At 43.4% G+C, this 21,012-nt stretch overlaps 1 long non-coding RNA gene across 2 annotated transcripts in view; it reads right to left on the bottom strand.

Moving 5' to 3' along the window:
- LOC143442621 (uncharacterized) overlaps positions 1–21,012 on the bottom strand; it is a 45,289-nt gene that overhangs the window by 1,387 nt on the left and 22,890 nt on the right. Inside the window, exons 2-3 of one of the 2 annotated variants that reach the window (XR_013110938.1) lie at positions 12,404–12,510; positions 4,782–4,892 (exon numbers count right to left, since the gene is read on the bottom strand). This is a non-coding gene — a long non-coding RNA (uncharacterized LOC143442621). The remainder of the gene's footprint in view (positions 1–4,781; positions 4,893–12,403; positions 12,511–21,012) is intronic. The other variant, XR_013110937.1, reaches the window with a different exon arrangement.

The following is a 21,012-nucleotide window of genomic DNA, read 5'->3' as shown; positions in this document are numbered from 1 at the left end:
ACAGGGTTTTTTTTTTTTTTTTCCCCTACTGTGAAGAAATCCTTTGGCAAACCAGGATGAAATGCTTCTAATGTCAGTTTATGAGAAAGGCAGAAAGAGAGAGAAAGAGAGACAGAGAGACAGAGAGACAGAGAGACAGAGACAGACAGAGACAGACAGAGACAGACAGAGACAGACAGAGACAGGAAGACAAGGAGAGAAAGACAGAGAAGTAGGGAGGGAGTATGAAAGGGAGGGAGGGAAGAAGGGAGGGAGGGAGGGAGGGAGGGAAGGAGGAGGGAGGGAGGAGGAATGGAGGGGAGAGACAGGGAGAGCATTCAACAGTCCCGGTGAAGAGCTATCTAGAAGACTCTCACAGAAAGTCTCCCCAGCCTGTCAGTGAAGCCAGGCTAGGAACCCAGCTTCTTCTGCAATGAGAATGCACACCTTGGTAGAGCTGAGGTGGGAAGCAAAGAGGGAGGAGTGAGGGTATTAAGGTTTGAGGAGAGAGAAGAACTTCATTCCCTCCATCTATCCAAATCTAAGGGGTGAGTCCTGGCCTCTCTTCTCCTTCAGAGAAATATTCGATGAATCTCTTTTCTCATTGCTCTGAAGAAATACCCAGAAAACTGGGGGACTGCCTTGACTCCCCTCATGGTCTTGGTGTGGAAAGGCTGTGGGTGGCACCATTTCCGAAGTTTGGTTCCTGGACTGTAGGAGTGGAGAAAGCAAGCTGACTGCATTATCTCTGTGTCCTATGGATAGGACAAGCCGCTTCAAGCACCTGCTGCCTTGATTTTCCCGTGATGCTGGACTCTCTGGTGGTTTAAATGAAAGATGTCCCTCATTGACTCAGGTAACAGGATATCTGGTCCCCTGCTGGTGTCACTACTCAGGGAGGTCATGGATCCTTTAAGAGGCAGGGCATTGCTAGAGTAAGTGTGTCGCTGGGGGCAGGCTTTGGAAATGTATAGCCTACACCAACTTGCCAACTTCCCCTGCTCTGTTTCATTTGTGGTTGAAGATGTGAACTCCGAGCTTCCTGCTCCAGCCTCTTGTTGCTATGCCTCCCCCTCCACAATGGACGGTCCCTTCTTCTGGAACCATAAACCAATATAAACTCTTCTCTCCAGAAGTCCCTTTGGGCCATGGTGTTTTTATCACATGAGCAAAAAATAACTAGTACAGACCCTAGAATTGTGAGCTGAAACACCTTCTTTCTCTCCTAAGTTGCTTTTCCCAGGTATTTTATCACAATAATGGAAATAAGATGTACATCAAATAGCTGACCTCTCTTCCCAAAGGTTTTCTCCTTCCATTATATCAATGTCATTATGGGGTATAGTAAGTTCATATCTTGTCACCCTATTGGGAAAGCTAAACCTCCACACCTTACTTACTACTCTTGGCAAGGCAGGCTGTACTGAGCAAAACTTTTTACCTTATATTAACCTGTTGTCCTTTCCCTATAATGCATCCTTTGAAATATTAGATAATGTCTACATTTCTTTGATATCACAAATCCCCTTCCCAGGCCATTGTGCCACATGGAGAAAGTATAAAGACTAGATTGACAGCCCTGTGCCACGGTATACACGGTCAGATGCATTCTTCAGTCCTCCTTTGGAGAGGTGTCAAGGTGTGGTATGAAAATTGCAATGGTAGTTCCCAACTTGGGGTCAGTATTAAATAAGCCCATCAACATAAGACCCTTAGGAAGCTGGGATGTGCACTAAACAACATCCGGTTGGTGTCATGGTTCCAATTCTCCTACATTGTTAAGCTTTGTCACCTCGATATCTATCAATAGATCCTAGCTAATTCACCAGCCCTTATTGAATGAGTCCTTTATGTTTAAGCATGGGGTCACTGGGCAGAACATCAGCAAGCTAATGTTCAGAGTGGCTAACAACCTAAGAAAAGAATAGAACGCCAGGAGAGAATCTTTGCTTCAGACCCACTTAAGCAAGCCATGTCTGGATGCTTTCGAGGCCAGCTTTTTCCCATTCTGGGAACACATGGCTTCCATTAGCTTACTGATACTGACACATCCAAGCCTTCCAAACTGCTCCGGGCCTCTGGTGAGTGAAAGGTTTGCATGCCTAACAAGGAAAAGAGGGCTGTGCAGGCAACGAAGTGCTGCCAGGGGTGGGGCGAGGAGGTGTTGAGTTTAGGTAGGAGATGGAGTCAGGCTCTGCTTTAAATGACTGTCCTGTCCACACCTGTACATAAACTAGCCACACCTGGTGAAGTTTCTGCCACTTTGCTGCCCTGATACAGACACCATTGCAAGTCTAAAGCCTCCATTACTCAGCAGGAGAGTCCAGAGAAACAGAGAATGTTGGAGGTCAACACACAGCGTCCGTGAGGTTTCCAATCCAAAGCAAACCCTGGCTTAAACACAAATGTTCCTTTTATTTTTGTGTGTTGAGCTTTTGGAGAAAAAAAGAAAGAAAGAAAGAAAGAAAGAAAGAAAGAAAGAAAGAAAGAAAGAAAGAAAGAAAGAAAGAAAGACAGGCCTGAATGCTAATTAATTTGCAGTTCAAGCATGTACGATGATGATTCAATCCTACGATAACCATTATCATCAGCTTCTTATCTTCACAGCCACGGGCTCCACCTTTACACAGCACAGAGACTCAAGACATCTCGTCAGAAAGAAGAAATGACGGAGCCATAACGTGACCTGAGAAACTGGGGACAATGGTTTGCTCTAGATTGTGTCCCCAAGGAAACAGGGCTTTATTCTCTTGATCAAAGAAGAGGACCTTTTTACTTGGCCATTTTATCTCTCAAAGCATTTGTAGCTTGAGACAACAAGGCAAGGTGAGCAAGCAATGACAGTAAAAGCGTCCTCAGGGGACATTCACTTCCAGTTGGAAGCACACAACCTCTTTCATGGACCAAGACATTGCCACCTCATGAGCTTCGTAGCCTATAGTCTAGGAGGACTGTTCTTTGCCTACTTTACCTGTGAAAAAATCAGACCAAAAGCATCAACTCACCTCCGTTGGAATCCTAACTCCTGCCAAAATCCTACTCAAAGCCCAAGCAAATCTCTCCACCCTATGTCTTTATGCCCTCATCCAGCAAATGGGAAAAAAACAAAACACTTGCCACTATTGGGGTTCATGAGGTAACAAGATGCCTAATGGTGTTAAAGCACAGACTGATCCCCTGAGAGACAGAGGTTTATGGGGGCTGCAGATGGGGAGTTGATGATTTGGAACTGAAAATATCTGTAGAAAGAATAAGGCACTAAACGAGTCCAGAGGCTCCCAGCATGAGAGACAGGACTGTAACAAGCCCTGGTGTGTGCTCACTCCAGGCCCATCCCATCTGCACCCCACATCCCACCTCTGATCTCTCTAGAAAGTCTTTGGCTTAAGTGGATCTGCTCATAGACAGTCACAAGGACACTGGGAAATCATCCCTCTGTCCTTAGGAAGGTACATGACATGTTGCCTCTAGACTCCTCAAGGCCACCAGGAAGGGTGTCTCCCAGGTTGACAAGTGACCGAGGAAGGTCCTATTTCCTGCTTGTTTTACAAAGACACATCCAAACTGTGTGGAGGAACAAAGCAAGGTTAGAGGCTGAGACCTGTGCCCACACCACCGCCCCTTCCTAAGTAGAGACTTCTTGTGTGCCAGGCATGGTCTTATACGACTTGAATGTACTCACTCATTTGTTTCTTTAACCAGAAAGAAAAAAATAACCAACTTACTTTACTGGCATGTTCAGGACTCGGGGGTTACCTATACTCTTGGGCTATCAAATGCTAGAACTAAGAGAGTCGTGGGCATGCCCAGACAGCTGTTCACCCTCCACAAAGTTGGTCTAGATAGGTCTTTTTTTAATAGATGAAAGATTTTAAGTAAGTCTGAGGAGAAAAGGTCTCACAGCTGGTTGTTAAATGTGGGCTTTTAAGCCATAGACAACAGCATAACCTGGAGGCTTTTCTTATAGGGAGAGAAATGACAGTATGTCAACTAATGGGCTATCTGACCCTTCCTTTGCTGCCTGGACTGTTTTTATTGTGGGTGTTAACTCCAATTCTGGTGTTTTAGGGGGTCTCCCCTTTGTTTTATAGTTGCTACTCCTCCATGGGATTTGGGATACATTCTGATATGTTCACCCCTCCACTTTCATTTTTCTAGTCTACCTTTTGGGAGGGAGGGATGCTGTCAGCACTATCAACTCTTAAATAATCAAGACTTGATTTCTTCAAGACTTTTGTTCTAGGTTGAATATCTCTAATCTGAAAACACAAATTCTTAAGAAGCTCTAAACACTGACACTTTGGGTGCATTGGAATTCAGCTGGCGATGAATACACAATTTTTTTTAAAAAGTAACTGATAAACTTCAAAATCTGAAGCACTTCTGCCCCAGAGGCTGTGCGGTATAATACTCTCTAGCTGAATCTTGCTTTTCTTGTAATAAGAGATTTTAGAGCTAGCAAGTGACTTTCTATGAATGAGAATCTCAAAGTTACCAGGACTCTCAAAGGGCATTTTCTAAGCTCCTATACACTTCCCAAGGTATTTTGAGGCTACACATATCACCAGTCATCCCAGCTTACAAAATAGATTCATAGAATGAATCATATATGTATTGCTGTGTGAACCAGAGGAGTCACCAACTCATTAAGCAGAGGCCTTAGAAGAAAAGAAAGACTCATGCATGGAAAAGCACTTCCCAGTGTCCCCAATAATTGTCCTTTAACGAATTTATTTAGTCAAGAGCCTAAGTATCTTTCCAAATGGGACACTAATATGGCTGCAAGAACATTGTAAACTTACATGATGCTTAGGGACACTCTAAAATCCCAAGGGAAACTTGCTGTGATGGAGAAAGAGAGGCAGCTGGACCTTAGTAGACTGTGATTCCATTTTGTCTGTAGACGGACATGCCTGCAAAATGGACACCAACAAGCAGATAAATCCCTAGGTGTGAGAAGATAAAAGGTTTTTGAGAAAAAGAAATCGCATAAGCAGTGGATAAAAGCCACACTGTGTTGAAGATTCCAGCCTTGCTTTCAGAATCCTAGGGATGGATGAGATTCTAAAGCGGTTTTGGCTATAATCAAACTATAATCAAAGGATAGGGCTCTTGGAGAGAGCCACACTCTTTGTATCATTGGCTTCTCAGGCTGTGATTTTCCACTCTGGCTTCAGCCAATGTCTAGGCTTGATTCCACTGGCTCACTGGATCCCTTATTTCTTTTTTTTTCTTTCATTTCTCTCTCTCTCTCTCTCTCTCTCTCTCTCTCTCTCTCTCTCTCTCTCTCTCTCTCTGTGTGTGTGTGTTTTCTGTTTATCTCTAACCAGCTGAGTATGGTCTGTGTTTCCTAGCTTTCCTCCCAGAAGACAATGGACTCTGCCCACTCACGGTGAGAAAATGAACTTATCACGTTCTAATTTAAAAGCATACTGTGGCTTTCGTTTTCTGTGATTGAGTAGAGGGTGGCAGGGAAGTTTATAGGAGTCGGAGCTGAGTTATAGATTTACAGTGAAGTGAATGGGAAGAAAAGATCCCCCACAAATGATTTCCTTGGACAAGGTAGTTTTGCAGAATTGTGGAGTATTTGCCATTGAACACAACAAACACAATTGAAACCACTCCAAAAGTAGAAATCTAAATTGAGCTAATTTCCTGTTTGTCTATCTTTTGTGGCTAGGGAGACTGGCTGTAATTCAGAGGAAGGACAAGAAACAACCGTTTGGATTGAGAAGCTGAACGTCCTTTTTATAAAGATTTGTTTTGTGTGTGTGTGTGTGTGTGTGTGTGTGTGTGTGTAGTGAGGGTAGGGGTGGTATATACACATGAGTTCAGGAGCCTGAGGATGCCAGAAGAAAGTACTAGACAGCCTAGAGCTGGAATCAGAGGCAGTTGTAACTCACCTGTTACGTGTGCTGAGGACGAAACTCTCTTTCTTCAAACAGTACCTGCTCTTATCTGCTGAGCCATCTCTCCAGCCCCAGATTGCCCTCATTTTTATAGTGCATCTTTTGTTTTGTGTTTTTAGAATGTCCCTATGAATTTAATCATGTATCTGTCCTTTATACCCATCGGTACAAAAGGAATTTCCCAAATCGGAAGAATGAATGAATGAATGAATGACTCTTCTGGTTACAAACACTTGCCTCTCTAAAATCTTGACAACATTCTGATTCTCAATAATTTGGTATACACTTAGAACCTCTGCTGTCTCAAGCCCTTATCATCCAGAAAGCTACAGCCTAAAAGGAATCGTTAATCCTCTGGCCCTGACACACACACACACACACACACACACACACACACACACACACACACACTCATAGCTTGTAGAAACAGAAATGCATCAGTAAACAGTCGTAACAAGAAGAAACACAGGACTTTGTACCATAAGACAAAAGTGCTGAAATTCACTATTTATGGGAAATAAAGTACTTAAAAAAAAAAAAAAAAGGCTGAGAATAAAATTCATTTGTTTTTACTTCTATCACCTTGTCTATTAAATAGCTTTGTTCTTTCTCAGAGAATCAGAATTTACTTGTAAGTAAAAGTCAGGGGTTGGAAATTGGATTCAAGTCTGGCCACTTTACCTGGCGAATGAGAACTCAATGACAGAGATGCATCAGAAGCCATCTGGCGCCCATTCCCAGTCCTCTTGCTTCTTTCGGAGACTGGCTAGTGATGGAGAGATGCTGGCAGCATTCTTTGCTGATGGATTAATTAGTGGATGCTGACGCAGTTCTTTGTACAAGAAGGCAACATGTAAATCTAAGTATGGTCTTTCACCTTCCTGCTAATGATCAATTAATTAGTGTTTTCTGCTTGTATTTTACAGTCTATACAGAGGGGAGCCATGGGAGGGTGGGACTTTCAATACTGCCACGAGCTGGGACAGACCTTTGTATGTACACCTGGAACTGTTAAAAATGAGTTGGGAGATGGGGGAAAATGATTAAAATATATCATAAAAATTAATAATTTTCAAAAATCAATGTAACTCAGCATAGTAAGAGAGTAAATGTAAAAAAATTGAGAATTTGAATGGACTCCCCCACCTTTCTGGCACTTAAAAACCACAAATAGGGAACCAAAAATAGAGTTAGGGGAGTTCCTGCATCATTTACATATAAATTAGCAGGATTTCAAGTTACAGCATGAATTGAACTCATCTGACATTTTATGGCAAAACCAAAAGTTTATAGGGATGACCAAAAGCATCTGGATTTGAGGGAGGAGCTTCCCACATGGAGTTTCTCACATCAAGCCCGAGTTGAAAGTGACATGCAGTGCTCCATCCCTCTTACCTTCTGTTTCCAGGGTTACCCAGCTCTCAGTTAGCATTCATCGAACAAGGGCATCATGAACAAATTCCAATATCCATAAACATGGATGAGGAGAGACAGACCCCCTAGCTGTATGCAAATTATTCTATGAGCCTTAAAAATAGCTATGCAAAGTCAGAGATATGGCTCAGTGTGGGAAGTACCTGCCGTGCAAGCATGAAGACCTGACATCATAGCTCTTACACCCACATAGAAAACCAATGTGTGTCAGTGCACACCTGTACCAGTACCACTGCCAAGGCAGAGGCAGCAGGATCCTTGGAATTCACTGGGCAACCAGAGTTCTGGGCTCTCTGAGAGACTCTGTCTTGAAAGGTAAGGTGGCCAAGCAGCTAAAAAAAGACTCCATGTCAAAATCAGGTCTCCACAAAAATTTACACACACTAACACATACACCTAACATATACACACGCATTGTATCCTCCCTCCCTACACATGCAACAAATAAATGAAAACGATAAATAAATGTTTTTAGAGGACATTAAAGAGTTTTGGCAAGCTAACAGACAACAAATAACAGACTCTGTGGTTTTGAATTTTTGAAGAATTGTTTTGTTCTGCTTTGGGTTTTTGTTTTTCCTTTTCTTCAGAGAGAAAGAGTATGAAGTTGGGTAGGTAGGGCAGTAGAGTAGGATCTGGGAGTTTGGGGGAGAGAGGTGAAAGCATATAATCAAAATTTAGTGTATGAGATTCTCAAATGATAAATGAAAGTATTAAGCAAAATAAAAGAATTTCTGCTCTAGGATAGTCCGGCTTCTCAGTTGAAAGCCCAGCTCTGATCCTGGGTTGTCAGTCAATACAAACATGAAGACAAGAAACTCTGGCCAATATTCCATCACAGCCTGGCACTGAAGCAGTTGGTTTCTCTGATCGATATCTCCATCATGGGGTTTTAAAATAAGCCATAGTTTCCTCAGCAATGACATGGAAGACTGTGCCAATGAAATGTCAGAAGCATAATGCCAGCGGGTAGTGCACATTTCATAAGTGCCAGAATGTATTAGCCTTTGTTGATCTTCTTATGGGGACTTTGATTTAAAAAATGGCAATTCAAAACCTGCACAACCTTATCCTCTAATAACTTCAAGTAGCATGAAGCCACATCGGAGATGGGGACAGTTGCTTTCTGAGAGTGGAAGTCACAGTCTCCCACCCCTGTATAGCTACACTCTGAAAAGCTCGTTATTCATATATAATCTAAAACTCAAAGGCAGGGCCTGAGGAGGTGGTACAGTGGTGCTTGCCACAAAAGTTGAGAACCAGAGCCGGGTTTCCCAGAGACCTCGTTGATGCTAAAGATTGTGACACCCACCTGTCCATTCCACCCTTAGAAGGAAGAGATGAGATCCACAGAGCAAGCCAGCCAGCAAGGCCAGCAATTCAGCTGGGTTGCTTATCAGTTGGATTGACAGGGTTTGCCTCAATGAATCAGAGTTATTGAGGATGACTCCTGACACCAGGCTCACGCCTCCACATGCACACTCACCCTCACACACATGTGCCCACGTGCATGCAGACACACACACACAGAGGAAAGCCACAGAAAAGAGGCTTACCTACACAGTCAGCCCTTCGCAGGCCCCTTAGTGAAAGAAGCTGTCCAGTGAGAACATTTGCTTGCAGAAGCTAAAAGCATGGTGAGATGCAGCGGAATTCTTTTTTTACCACGTGAGAAGCTAAACACACCATACTTGAAAATAACTCTTTTTCATAAAGGCCCCAACTCTAGACGGCTGGCCTCTCTGTCCTGCATTCTTCCTATCAGAACCTCTGAAGTCATTTTGCTTTGGGGGAGAGAACAGATTTTAGAACTGTGGTCAAGGAGCCAAACGTCCATGGCAACTTCGCATTTTCCCACTTTCTTTGCATGTTCAGTTGAGACGGACATAAAATCACAAATGAAAGGTCACATTATGGCCACTTTCTTTAAAGAGGAAAAGGAGAGGTGGTAGGAGAAGGGAGGGGTGGTCTTGCCGATGTGGTTCTTCTCTGCTGAAGGCTTTTGAATGTTCTCTGTCAAACTCATCGCACCTTCAGGATGGAAAAGTTTCAGCCATCAGCGGCTCCCTTGACTATGGGGTAGGCATTGCCAACACAGTAAGGACCAGGAAGTGCTGGCTATGTTCATGTCTGTAGGGACTGAGGTAAGTGTTTCTTGGCGCCTTCATCTCCCTGTGTCCACCTTCGTGTCTTCCCTCCCTGCCACAGGGGCTTGTTGACTCCTGTTTACACTCAGAAGACCATGGCTTCTTCAGTTTCTTAATGTTTTCAAGACATTTAGAAGCATGCATGCACACACATGCATAAGTGTATGTGTGTGTTTCTGTCTTAAGGTTTCTTAAACACTAATTACTTCTTAGAGAATCACATTCAGATGATTTAACTATAAATGATTCAGAGCCTAAGGAATTAAATTCCCTTTGACATGAACACCAGGATTTAAAAATTAATGAAAAAGCTGCTCTATGCTTTAAAAAAAAATGTGTACGTATGGATGTTTATCAAACAATGAGTAAAAATCCCAGCCGGTGACCAGTTGGGCTAGGGGATGTCACATGACTGGTCATTGTGACTGGGTCTCAACAGTAGCCATAGCCATACTGGCGCTGTAGTGGTGTGTGGCGGTGTGTGGCGATGTTTGGCAGTGTGTGGCTGTGTCAAGTTCTACTCACTGTGGCTGCTTTTTCTTTTTCGGATGAAATTACATGAACAACCACAGAAGATACTGGTGTTTGAAGGGAGCCTCAGAGAACAGAATAAGGCACAATTCGTCCCCTGAAAATAAGTGCAACTAGGAAAACCATGGCATCTGATGATAAATGACACAAGGTCAAGACTTGAGAACCAGGAGAGTAGTTCTGTTTTGTCTTGAATGCTAACTCTGAATAAGATGCCCATGGGTATAAGCACTGACCATGATGGCAGCAGGCCGGGTCACTCCAACCTCTTCTTTCCTAATTTTAGGCTACTCTTCAGTACTGATGATACCAACAAAGTGAGGCCAGTAAGAAACCATGCCAATCATATTTTCATCTCTGTAATAAAATACCTATTAAAAATTAAATTTAAAAAAGAAGAGATTTGTTTTGGCTGACACTTGCAGAGATTTGGATTCATCTTCAATTGACTCTATTAGGTGTTGCTATTGCTGGCAGTGGTGATAGCAGCGGTGGTGATGGTGATGGTGGTGGCGGTGGTGGTGGTGGTGGCAGTGGTGGTGATGGTGATTTGGAGGCACAGTCTATTAAGGCCAAGGCTGACCTTGAACTTCTGGTTCCCCTCCATTCATCTTGCAAGTACTGAGATCACAGGTATGCACCACCACACCTGATTTACAGTTGACTCCATTGCTTGGGGACCTGTGACAAAGTCCATCATCACTGTGGAAAGTGAGTGGTGGAGCAGAGATGCTTACCTTGTAGAAACCAGGAAGCAAAAAAAAAAAAAAAAACGAGGAAGAAGACCAGGATCCAAAGAGCTTCTTCAAGGGCATGCCCCAATGACCTAACTTGCTCCTACTGGACCCCGCCTCCTGAACATCACATGACCTCCCTATCACAGTACAGCCTGGCAACCAAGCTTCAGCCTGTGGAGCTTTGGGAGCCATTCAAGTTCCAAGCCACAGAAACAACACAATGGAAACACTGAGCAGATGAACAAGAGCCCGTGGGTTTCCAGTCCTGTCAGATCATCTGGCTACTGGGACAGGGTCATGGACATTATGACTGTGAACATACAGAACTTATTGAATGTGTCACGTGTCCAAGCCCTGAAAAACCACCATTAGACATGTCTGTTCATCTTCAGGCCAGTTCCAGATCTGCTATAACACACGATAGATCCCTGTGAGCCGTAAGACTACCACCACTTAAGCTGGGATATTAGTTTCTTGTCTGTTACTGTGATGAAATCCTCAGACAGAAACCACTTATGGGAGTGGTTCTCAACCTTCCTAATGCTGCAACACTTTAATACAGTTGCTCATGTTGGGGTGACCCCCAATCATAAAATTATTTTTGTTGCTACTTCATAACTATAATTTTGCTACTGTTATGAATCATAATGTAAATACCTGTGCTTTCCAATGGTCTTGGGTGACCCCTGTGAAGGAAAGATTGAGATTTGCCCACACTTTCTCTAAGACAAGCCCTCTGAAAAGCTTGGCAGGACCTACAGAAGTGGGGGCAGACGAACTTGAGAACAAGGTACTTTGTAAGGATAGTGTTCTCTCTAATTCTACTTAAATCATGTCATGGATACATGGCTGAATGACTCAATGAGACAGTCATGGGTTAATACATACGAGAGGTTGTTTTTAGCAGTAAATTTGCAACGATGAATGAAAAATTAAAGACTGAGACAGGAATTTTGCAAATTACGTTCACCCCCAACGGTCTCCTGGCCCCAGGTTCTGCTTCCTCCACATAAAAACAACTAGGATTTGGAAAACAAAAAGAGAAGCTATTCAACATGGAGATCCCAGGGAATAATATAAAGTAAAGGTGACTTTGCTCTGGTCTGCTTTGGGTTTAATCCTTCTGGGGGCTCTTGGCTCTTGTGAGCTCCTGGGCATCTTCAGAGGAATAGCTTAGAGGGAACTAGTAGACTGGAACAACTCAGAGATACAGGAAGGTGCTGAGATGTTTGGGGACCAACTTAGGTCCTCTCAGGGAACTCTGAAAATTGAAGAAAATGTTGTCAACCAAGGCAGGATACAGGGCAGACATCGTAAATGCTCAGTTCCAATCCAGTTCTCTCAGATGTTTCTAAGGTGAACATCAAGAGCGTGAGGGAATAGAGAGGCCAGCAAGATGGCTCAGTGAGTAAAGAAACTTTCTGCATAAATCTGGCAGCCTGAGTTGGGTTTGTGGAATCCACATAAAGATGGACAGAGAGAACTGACTCTACCCATGAAGTTATCCTTTGACTTCCAGAATGGCCCTACCACGCACAACCATGCATGCACATGCATACATAAACTCAAACACACATGCACATGCACATGCACACACAAACACATGCATACACATACATGCACATACCACTTACACATGCACACAGACACACACATACATACTCACATGTATGCTGTAATAAGAGATACATATCTGTGATGTGAGCAGATTCCTTTTCCCCCTCAACAATCAGGAGGGAACCATTTTCCCTCACCAGTCTCCTCTTCCTGCACCTGGAAATGGAAGATAAAGATATTTGCCTTTCCTAATTCTGCAACAAGTACAAACTAGAGCAAAACATACAGCCAACATGGCTACCAGTGGCCTCGGTTCTATGCAAATCCGAGACCCATGCTTTCCGCCCAACAAATTGGGATGCTTTCTCTTTGCATGTCCCCCTACACACACACACCTCTATACCCAATGCTAGCAAAGACCCAACTCTCCATAGCCATGTTCTGGGAAAGCAAGTTGAAAAAAAGCCAAAGCATTACATTTCTAGATACACAAAACAACAATGCTGGTTCTTCCTGATAACTCAGCCCTTCCTGTACTAACTATAAGAGGTAAAGCCTATCTTTCTAAAGACCTTAACTTTATTAGGAATAGTAAGATAATAATCTATTAAAAATATAATAAAGCTTATCTTTTTATATACAAGTATATATATATATATATATAAATATATAAGTATATAATATATATATATACTTAAATATATATATTTAAAGCATCTTAAAGTCCAAGCTAGACCTTTGACCCACTCCACTTTTATGATGACCCAGTTCTCCAAAATACACACTGTCCATCAAGGCAGCATGCTACAGAAGCTCTCTTCAAAGGTCAAGTGCAAGCAACACCCACCATCATCATTCTCCCCTCATGAGTTTCTCCTCAATTTCCACCCACAACCCCAACCCCAACCCCAACCCCAACCCCTATCTTGGTCTTGTCACCACCTGCTTGGTCTTTCGTGGCTGTTGTATGGGCAGGCTCAGGAGCTTGTCTGCTGCAATCACCATAAAGAAGCATAAAATATATATATTTGAAAGCACGTGCATGTATATGTGCCTGTATGAATGTATGCATATGCATTTGCATGAAGGTATGTCTCATTTGGGTGGTTACCCGTGGAGACCAAAGACAGCATCAGACTCTCTGCAGTTACAGAGGGTTGTGAGTGGCCAGGGGTGCTGAGAACCAAACTCAGATTCACTGAAAGAACAACTAATGTTCTTAACCACTGAGCCATCTCTCCAGCTCCTACTGAGGATATATACTAACACATTAGCCAGCAGGAACACTTTACAGTTCAGGAGATAGTCAGATCAAAGACGTATAGTTAATATCTATAATAAATCATGTAATAAAGAGCAGCCACTGAGTACTAAGGGCTTCCTGGCTTTTGTATTCTGAATTTCCTCAGATGGGCCAAGGAAAGGAGGTAGGGAATCTTAGGGGTGTTTGATTGACATCTGTGGGGACTTAAGCCCCTCCCCCACCAGCCAGGGACCTGCCTGTTATTCCTGTGTCCTTTGATATGGGACCTGCATTTCTGTCAGCTATGTTAAAGAAAAACAGCCCAGGCAAAATAGGAATTAAGGGTCATGGGGGAGGCTGGCGGCGGGTTTCTTTCTTCTTGGGGTTTTGATACATCCTTCTTTTGACTTTTTTTTTTTGCAAGCAGCAGCTGGAAGATGGGGGGAAGCAGGCAGGAGAGAGAGCTGGAGACTTCCGGAAATCCCCTTGCCTCCATTCCTTTTGCAGGGCTGCCCCGGAGTTATCCAGTCACAGGGGAGACTTCCATCTACCCACACTGATGGGATTGGTTACCCTCCAGGAGCCCTCCTGGGCATCAGCCCACCATTCACTTCCTCCTCTTCCTGTTTCAACCTCTGCACCTCCAGCCTCCTGTGGCTTCTGTATTGGTACGCACTAATGATGGGCAGCCAGCCCTCCCTCCCTCCCTAGACCCCTAGCTCCCCAAATACACAAACACAGCAGCTGCCTAGCGCCTATCATTTGTGAATCTAAAAGCACACAGTGGCTTCAAAGCAGCCACGCCATATGCCTCTTTCTGCCAATAGACAACATCCAGGTGTGTCCTCAGGAAGGACTTTCTCCCACCCTTTATCCTCCTAGTTTCACACCTTTTCACACCTACCACCTACCACTACATAGGGGAGAGAGAGAGAGAGAGAGAGAGAGAGAGAGAGAGAGAGAGAGAGAGAGAGAGAATATATCTCTGAATTTCTTCTTTTGACACCAGGACTACTAACCCCCCCCCCCCCAATGACTATCAACTAACCTCCTCTCAGGACTCTAACATTTATTTATATAGCCTCTAAAAAGTTCCCAGAATTCCAAAGGTCACACAACCGAAGAGACTGTCTGCAGCTGGCAAAACCACGCCTCTGCTAAAGCACAAGGAAAATCATACTCAGCTGCTGCAGACAGTGTGAAGCAGCCCTATATCCTTACAGCTGGGATTGAAAGTGCATTCTTATGGTTATGGTCTCTCTCTCTCTCTCTCTCTCTCTCTCTCTCTCTCTCTGTGTGTGTGTGTGTAAGAACCCCAAATTCCAACACTCTCAATACACACCTCACCAGGGCTGGGCTTCCAAGTTGTCTGTGCTGCTACATTCAAGTACAAATACAAAAAGAAAGAGAGAGAGAGAGAGAGCAAGAGAGAGAGAGAGAGAGAGAGAGAGAGAGAGAGAGAGCAGGCAGGCTGGGTATCAAACTGGAAACATCATCCTTACATAGCAAACCCTTTACCAACATAGCCATCTCTCCAGCTCCAACTCACTCCTGTTTGTAACTACACAGTGGTTTGTTTTAACAGGCAGCTGACCAGCCTCTGCAAAGTGAAATCCCAGTCTGATACCTCTTGGTTTTCAGAAGGCATGAACACTGCTTCTCTGCACCCCAAGGCTGGGCAGTACCCCAAGAAAAGCAGTACTCTTTTTTAAAAAGTTTGTTTGTTTGCTTGTTTGTTTGTTTTTCTGATTCTCATAATGGACCCACATTGGTCCTCACAGGGGGTCATGCATGTGTGTCCTTATGATTTTCCTAAGATAGACCTCCTCGGTGTCAATCAACTCCCTGTTATTTCAAGGTCATAGATCACACCCCTAATCCCAGCCAGTCAGCTCACCAATTTGCGTCATAAGAGGCCTCAAGGCAAGAAAATATAGATGGCCTCAACATAGCCATGGATTGTGTCTGAGACAAACAAGTAAAAGAGCATGTCCTACAAAAATCAGAATACCATCAGGGACAGACATACTTGCAGGCACTAAATTAGCTCAGTCTCTTAGCCAGGGGCTAATCTAAGCCAGACCTTGCATAATGCCTGGCCATGGGTGCATCATAGCTTCAAGTAAAAAGAAGAGAGAAAATTCACCCTGACTCCTGAAGCTTTCTTTTTAGCATAGCAAGTCCTTAGTGGGCACATCAAGCACGTGCAGAATAAGCAGGTGAAGACAATTTGAGTTGATCACCTTTGAGAAGCTACAAGGGTTTCTCAGTGTATTCATAGGGCTAAACCAGGGACATGCTCCTGATCCATCCATACCAACCACATCTATAGCATCTCTGTTGAGACAGGTTAGTGACACCTGAGTTTTTACCCACACATCCCATTGTGTCTTATTTTGCATTTAAACCCTTTTGAGTTGTTTTTGTCTCTGTGTGATTTTGTGTGTACTTGTGTGGAAGCATATGTCTGTGGAGGCTGGGGGACATCCTTGGCTGTTCCTCCTTGGGCATCATCCACTGTTTTTGAAACAGTGTCTCTCACTGCCCTGAGACTTGCCAAGTAGGTTAGACAGGCAAACCAGCAAGACCCTGGGGTCAGCCTGTGTTCACATACCTGTGCTGGGGTTAGAGACGAATACTGTAACCCCATATCTGCCTTTTTAAAAAATAAGGTGTGAATCAAACTGAAAAGGTTAAAAAGAAAAAAAGCACTTTCTCCCTGGTAGTAAAGTTTCCTTTTGGATTTTTATCTAAATACAGAAAGGACAAATTAATTCTGTGTTCAAATATTATGTGTATGTTTAGGTTAGTACATCAAATGTACAAATATGCCAAGACTGATGTGTTGACCAATTAAATCAATCTTTGATTAAATCCCATTCTGTGATGGTTTGAATATGCTTGGCCCAGGGAGTGGCACTATTCGTAGGTGTGGCCTTGTTGGAATAGGTGTAGCCTTTCTGGAGGAAGTGTGTCACTGTGGGGGTGGGCAATGAGTCCCTCCTCCTAACCACATGGGAGTCAGTTTTCTCCTAGCAACCTTCAGATGAAGATGTAGAGCTCTCAGCTCCTCTCCTGAACCATGCTTGCATACGTGCTTCCATGCTCCCACCTTGAAGATAATGGACTGAATCTCTGAACCTGTAAGCCAGCCCCAATTAAATGTTGTTCTTATAAGAGTTGCCTTGGTCATGGTGTCTGTTCACAGTGGTAAAACCCTCACTAAGACACATTCCCTTACCACTCCCAACTGAAACAACACTAACCCAATCTGCCTCAGATCCTGGGAAAATCTGGTGAAGCAGATGGAGTCCAGAACAAGACCCAGATACTTTATCAGTGAAGTCTTTAATAGGTAGCTTAGGCGTGGCAAGCAAGATGGAGTGTTATAAAAATGATGGGGCATGTTTGCCTAGGATTTACAAAACAATTTGTCTTTGAATTTGCCATTTGAGTTTTATTAAACCAAAGAGAGTATTCCCAGACTGTTATGGTTAGTTTTAATTATCAACCTAACCATGAATCACTGAGACACTCAGTGAGGGACTGTCTAAAGCAGGCTACCCTGTGGGCATGTCTGTCAGGGACTGTCTTATCTTCACTGATGTGGGAAGAGTCAGTCTGGTAGTGGGTGCCACTGTTCCTGCTATGATGTGCTGGACTGTATTAGAGTATAGGAACCAAGCTGGGTCCAGGCACATGCAACCACTCTTTCTCTTTACTGGATGTGATCAGTGGCTTCGAGTCCTTGCTTTGAATTCTCCACAGTGATAGACTGCAACCTGGAATTATAAGCTAAGTAAACCATTTGACTCCCCCCACCCCACCCCCCCAAGTTGCTTTTTGTAAGGGTATTTTATTTTAGCTACTGAAGAAGAATCTAGAATACAGACCAGCTGTGTAGGAACAGGACTGGAAGAGGGGGTGGTGAGAGGTGACAAAGTCACATGATGAGTACCAGGAAATCAGACTCCTCCAAAGATCAGCATCAAGGTGCAGATCTGAGTTTATTGTGGAGCATATACCCTGTTCAAGCCAATCGTAAGCCCCTAAATCCTCAACCAATCATATCTCGCCACAATGTCACTGTGCCCCAATGAAAGCCCTGAGTTTATAAGGTAACTCGGAAGGGAAGGAAGGGGAGTATCAACACCTTGTGAAGATGAGAGAAGCAGCCACCACACTGGCTTCAGTTCCTCCTCCTGTCTCTCCCGTGTTCCGGAAGCCATCTTAGATCTAATGCTTTGTACAGCAGATCAGGACTCTTCAAGGAATCGCAGGAGACTGTGGTGCCTTGCTCTTGGCCCCACTTTTTCCTTCATAAGGTTGACCTCCATATCCCCGACACCACTGGGCTGTAGGTAAAACTGTACAGTAGTTCTGCCAAGGGTGAATGTCTATGAATGAACAGGAGACTTACTATTTTTTTGGGGGGGGGGGACAACTGTTCTGATAAAACTGACTAGGACATTATAACCCTCTGCAGTTATATTGCAAGGAATTGTCCCAGGGCTAAATGTTGGCCTTTCTTAGAATCTCATCTTCTTAACTTTAAAATGAGTAAGCTATCTACAGGACCAGAGGCAACTTTTTAATCAAACTCATTGTAATTGCTATGAAAATACTTTTTCTGCTTATATAAAGTTAATGAAGATATTTGATATGTGAATAAGATTTAGAGCAAGTGTTTTCAGAGACCAAAAGCATAAGAGGACCAAAACCAGCCTATATATGGAGTGTTCTGGCAAAGAATCCTTCCTAACCTTAGAAAATTCTTCCCTGTCTCCGGTTTAAAGATAACATAATTATTCTTAACTCAGTCTCCCCACTACCACCCCAAAATAAATGCAGTGAACAGTGTCCTGCCCTTGTTATGGGACAATTGACACAGACCTTGAAACATCCTGCCCCTTGTGTACTTCTGTTTCTAGCTTAATGTTTCCAGATAGTATCTTTATTTTAAAAGAAGGGGGAATAGGAAGAAGAGGAGAGGGAGAAAGGAGAAAGTGGTTTGTTCCCTTTTTTTGACTACTGGAAGAAAGGTACAGAAAGAGAAAAAAAATACTTAGGGAGGACCCTTCTCCTTCCTCCTCTTCTCTCAATCTACAGGCAAAATCTAATAAAGATGATTAAATTACATGTCTTTTCCTCCCATTGAAATCCACTGCATACTATTCAAATATTATAACTCAGGAAATAAGGCAGGGCAAGGTCCTTTATGAAACCTTAGAAGGCTGTGGAAGGGGTCTGAGCTAAAGGACTGCCTGGCTGGGCCGCTCTAATTAAGAAATCACCCTGCTGAGAAGAACTCAATCTAAATAAAATATAAAAGGAATCGGTGAAAACCATTACCTCTCTGCCCCACCTCCACGCATGCTTCACGCCCAGAGCCATCTTTCCCAGTGAGTTCCAGAGATTCCCATGCTGTTCTTCTGTGCGCCCTCTGAATAATCCAGCGTGAAGGCTCAGTCCACCAGGAAGGAGTTGGGTCTTAACATGGATGCTGGCTGCTTGGCCAGATGCTTCCAGGGGTAGGGGCAGAGTGAGTCCAGGTTGTTTGCATTTGGATTGAAGTTCAGGATGTGATGTTGATCAAAGATTGATTCATATAACCTGGCCAGGCCCTCTCATTTTAACATAGTGAAGTGTTACCCAGCCAGCAAGCTGGGCTGACAGAGTACATGCTTCCCCATCAGCTGATTTTATTTTTAATAATATTTCTTGTAGTTGTATTCCCTCATCAAAGAAACTTCTCTTTGTGTCAGTTGTTTTTTTTTTTTTTTTTTTTTTTTTTGATGAGGCAATAACTTGAAAGCAAAGGTTTGACCTTTGTACTTGGCTCAGGCCAACATCTTCGGATGCTGTATCGAGTCAGCCCCAGATCTCAGATCCATCCCAATTCTGGATCATCTCTCTGAGGGTCTAGGACATCTGTTAAAGTTACCTTTTCACCTATGAGACAAAGAAATACATTTCCCGTTTCCACCAAACTGACACCACCACTGATGTCGCAAGTGTCTTATTCTCTACTACACCTTTGTGGCTCTCCATAATCACTGTGACTGCCAGCAGTGATGACCCCTAACCTGTTGAAACTTGTTGAGGGGAGTGACTAGAGAGATAGCCCAGTCAGTAGAATGCCTGCTATACAAGCAGGAAGACCTGAGCTGGATCCCAAAAAGCCAGGCATGGTGGTGCACACTTGGAATCGAAATGCTGCAAATGTGGGGACAGGCAGCTCTAACTGGCCAGCAAGCCTTGCCTATGTGATGAGTTCTGGGTCAACAACAGACCCTGCCTCAACAGAGAAGATGAACAGGTCCTGGCCTTTGAAACACACCATTCTTTCTTCTATCCTCCTGCTTTGATAAAACTTCTAAGTATCTTCAAGATGACTCTACAAAGCCTCTTTGCACTCCCAATGCAGGTGTCTGATGGGTGGGCCAAATGGTAAACAGTTCAAGGTTTGTGAGACATATGGTCTCTATGGCAGCTGTTCAGTGTAGGAGAAGTAGCCACAGTGGCTTGATCTATCTGAGCTGCTTAGAAAGAACGTCAGAGACTTGATGGTAATATAAACACCATAAAGCACTTTCTTATAGTTCTGCTGACTGAATGGTCTAGAACAAGGAGTCAGCAGATATTTCTGATAATGACCTGCTTTCTCCCATTTGTTAACTTCTCTCTACATCCTCACATTACAGAAGGGAAAAGTCAACTATTGAGGGTTTCTTATAAGTAGACTAATGCTATTCTTGTGGGCTACATCTTTATTATCTAATGAGCTCTGGAAGTAACCCTCCCCCCAGATAGCCAGGAATTAGGTATCCACTTACAAATGGTCACTATTCGTACAATAGTGGATAGGACACAAGCAGATAAATGTGGCTGTGTTCCTATATCACTTGATAGGAACTAAAATTTAAATTTCCTTTGATTTCATGTGTCACAAAACATTAGTGTTCTCTTGCCCATTGTCCTAGCATTAATAACATATGAAAGCAAGCTCTTTATCCCTGAGGTTATACAAGAAGAGATGTGTGAAGAAGGATTTAAGCATTCTGCCTAAATCTGCACATAGTAGTACCCACTCCTGGTCTCCAAGGAGAGAGGAGTTATCTCTCACTCCTGATGCTGTTTTATTATCCAGCCCATCAAAGACAAATCACTTTTGAGCTTCACTATTCAGCATGAAGAGATACATAAGTGAGTGAGTACATAAATTATGAATTGACTTTTAGGCCCCCAAGGACTTCCTAAGACAAAAAACATTAACATGAGGTTGGGGACACTGTGAAGTCCCCCATCTGTTATCACAATTAAGGATACTACACCTGAAGTGGTTAACTACCAAGACTCCAAATCTGAGATTTCCCACAAATCTCAGAGTGACTGTCAAGCTCTTCCATAACGATTTTAAGGATAGTCAGAAAATAATTCCTCTTAAGGAGAAGGTCACTTTAATTTTCAGTACT

The sequence above is a fragment of the Arvicanthis niloticus genome, chromosome 6 (assembly GCF_011762505.2).
Source record: "Arvicanthis niloticus isolate mArvNil1 chromosome 6, mArvNil1.pat.X, whole genome shotgun sequence".
NCBI classification, from domain to species: domain Eukaryota; kingdom Metazoa; phylum Chordata; class Mammalia; order Rodentia; family Muridae; genus Arvicanthis; species Arvicanthis niloticus.
This window is presented reverse-complemented; position numbering and strand designations above follow the sequence as displayed.